The 3,348-nt window shown below is 40.2% G+C and overlaps 1 long non-coding RNA gene across 1 annotated transcript in view; it reads right to left on the reverse strand.

Annotated features, from left to right (window-relative positions):
• Window positions 1-2,507: 2,507 nt before the first annotated feature.
• Window positions 2,508-3,348, reverse strand: part of LOC116702822 (uncharacterized) — a 4,759-nt gene continuing 3,918 nt past the window's right edge. Inside the window, exon 3 of the long non-coding RNA XR_004335259.1 lies at window positions 2,508-2,519. This is a non-coding gene — a long non-coding RNA (uncharacterized LOC116702822). The remainder of the gene's footprint in view (window positions 2,520-3,348) is intronic.

Raw genomic sequence — 3,348 nt, forward strand, 5'->3', positions numbered from 1 at the left:
TATACACACTGCATGGTGTGTTGTATATCCGTTTCAGTTATCACTGTTTTGAATCTCATTGACGTTCAGAAACACTTTCTTTGTTAAAAAAAATCTGTCTTTATTGCCCAGTAAAGTAAACATAACAGGCAAAAACATTATATAAAACTAAAAACAGTGTGCCCACTACTTGGAGCACATCCGAATAACAATAAAATTTAATAAAAAATAAAAAACGTGTTAAGAGACGTGTTAACCCATCAGAGATGGACCTTTGTTAAAACCTATTTAAGACCTTTCTGTTCCCCAGAAACAGCTATGACGTAGCGAGCGCTAAACCAACAAGAATCTACACAGTTGGTGTGAACAGAGCCAAATGTTTGAGTCCGATGGATTCCATAGTTAGATGTCTGTGACCGGCACAACATTTCCTATATGGGAAATTGGAAAATCTGAAATGGTTTCAATACTGGACAATACATAAACTGTGATTTGGGAGAAACCATACTTGATATCTGAAGGCCCATTCTGCCCAATAAACGTCAAAGTCTTGCCTTCGGTCTAAACTTTTACTTGTGTTTCTATGTTACAGCATGGTGGTACAGCATGGCCCGAAAGAGGTGTCATTTTGAGCGATGTTGAGCAATTTCTCCAAAGATTTCCTATTAAACTCTATGAGAACTTTTGCTGCTATTGCAGCAAATCGGCACACTGAAATATATATTATACAACTATTATCAACTATTAGAACTATAACTTACATGTCACACACAAAACAAAGGCACTTAAATGTATAATACTCAAAAAAGACTCATAAGACTACAAACAAACAACAAAAACTACAGCTATTCTGAAATTCCAGACCACAGTCTGATGCTTGCTGGCCAATAACCTTTCCCTCCAACCCCATTTCTTACATCAGAGTCCTGCATTATAACCAACAACAATGAACAGCTGCATGAACAGGAATGAATTACAAATGATTAGACAGTAATACAGTAGAAATACAATAATAAATGGCTACAACATGAACACATGACTCACTCCCATAGTTGCTTTGCAGCATTTTTTGATTTTAGAAACTTCTGCTTGTTTTTAGCACGAAAGTGGATCAGCTGCCTGGTTTGTGTGATACAGGACAGTATGTGTGAAGCACGTATCTATGTCTCCAAAGCTAGTAGTGTTATGCACTGATAACAAACACAACTCACTGCTAATGGAGTTTAGTTAAAACTGTATACATGTATGGAGTCCATTCAAAGCAGAGAAATGCGGGACTGTTGTGCAAATAAGCAATGTAACGTTAACGTGGCAAACTAGCGATTTAAAAAAAGTTTCAGTTAAGAACTTGGTGTTGTGGTTTGGGATTTTGTTTTGGTTTATTTTTCCCTTTTGGCCCTCTTTGTGTTTTTGTCTTGTTTTTCCCCAGTCTTGTATGGTTGGTCTTGTCTTGTTCTCACCTCAGTGTCTGTATGTTCTGTTTCCTGCTTTATTTTGAAGTCCGTTTTTTTGTCTTGTCTGCCATCTACATTTACTTCCTGTGTCTTCCCGCTCCTCTCACCTGCCTCTTGTTACCTAATTACCTTGTGCAGTTAATGTCTGGGCCTCCCTTGTCTTTTGTCAGATCCTTTTGTCTTGCGAAGGTGTTCGTGTCTGCGTTCCAGTCTTGCCCCAGATATGCCCAATGAGTTGTCCCTTGTGCTGTTGCCCTGTTTTTGATGTTGCCTTCCCTTGAACCTGTTTTGTCCTGTGAGTGTGTCCTGCCGTTCTCCTGTTGTATTCTTCCCAGTGAGTTTCCAGCACTTTGTGCTCCGTTTTTTGTTTTTCCCTGGCTCTCTGAAATTCTGTTGTGTTATTTGGACTCTGTTGCTGCCTTTCTACAATAAGCCTTTAACCTCCTACAAAACTAAGGGGAAGGGGTAAGACTGAGAAATGAGATTCAGCCTCAATCTTGAGCCCTGCAATATCTTGGATAAAAATGCTGTTTCATTTCAGTTTTGGGATGTTTTTCATTGCATACCATTGTGCTAAATCAGTTTTAATTGACTTTTCATCAAACATGGCCAGACTCTTTGACCAACTTTGGTTTCAATCTCAAATTTCGTCCCTCAATTACTTTCCACCAGTTATTATTTTTCAGGTTATATAGACATGAAGCAGTGCCAGCAGTCTGCTCTAAAAGAGAGTTGGTCACACACGCAGATCACATCAGATTAAGGGCATTAGATGGTTAAAAACAGAGAAGAAAACTCAGTGTTCCAGTTCAAGCAGCAGTGAGCACACAGCTCAGGTTTTTAATAGCAATAACCAGCCAACAGACTGATTGACTTTCTGTCGAAAACCTTTACAGCCTCTGCAGCATTAACAAGAGTTGGGCTGCTACACTGTACACTCTGCAAGGGCCGTTAGACCAAATAAATACTACAAGGCAAGAACAAAAATGGAGGCAAATGCAATTGAACACAAACTCATTCACGCAAGAAATGTATGTATTTATCCATTACGATCTTTCTATCTCAATCTATACCTTCTTTTTCTGTCTTACACACACACAAACACAAACGCGTGTCCATTTGGCAATTTCAATTTTTTTAAACAGTTCATTGCTTCATTGTGTTTTGATTGTAAAACTCAATCAAACCACATGACTACAGTCAGTGTTATTGCACTGATATTCATCATCAGAGAGAATATGTTATTCTACTAAGTGAACAAGGCAGATTGGATATAAGAGTAAAATGTAACAACCTGATCTCACAGAATTCTGAAACAAAATTAACATGGCCCCTTAAGTTAAAATCTGTAACAGTTTCACCAAATCCTGCTCACCGGACTCAAAGACCTCAGTATCGACGGTACTCCACAGATCCTACTTCATCTCTCGCCATAACCATACCTCCAACACAGCCACAGTCATTTAAGGCATTCCCCAAGGCTCTGTGCTCGGTTCCCCCCTCTTCATCATCTACGTCCTTCCCCTTGGTCATAAACTCCACTACTTCAACCTGGACTTCCACTGTTACGCCAATGACACCCAGATCTACCTCAGCACGAAATCCCCCCCACAATCCTCCCCTCTCCCACATCACCTCCTGTCTGTCAGATGTTAAAACCTGGATGCAACACAACTTCCTCAAACTCAACAGCGATATAACAGAATTCCACCTCAAAGGCTCCAATTCCACACTAAGTAAAATCAATAATTCCACTCTCACCATTGTCTCCCCATCTCCCAAGGCCCACAACCTTGGCGTGATTTTTGATTCCACCCTCTCCCTTCTTTCACCTCCGCAACATTGCCAAAATCAGAGCCTCTCTCCACAACTCCCCTGGCTTCTCATCTCCCACCAGATCTCCTGGTCCTCACCA

This window comes from Etheostoma spectabile, chromosome 15, assembly GCF_008692095.1.
Source record: "Etheostoma spectabile isolate EspeVRDwgs_2016 chromosome 15, UIUC_Espe_1.0, whole genome shotgun sequence".
In the NCBI taxonomy this organism is placed as follows: Eukaryota; Metazoa; Chordata; class Actinopteri; order Perciformes; family Percidae; genus Etheostoma; species Etheostoma spectabile.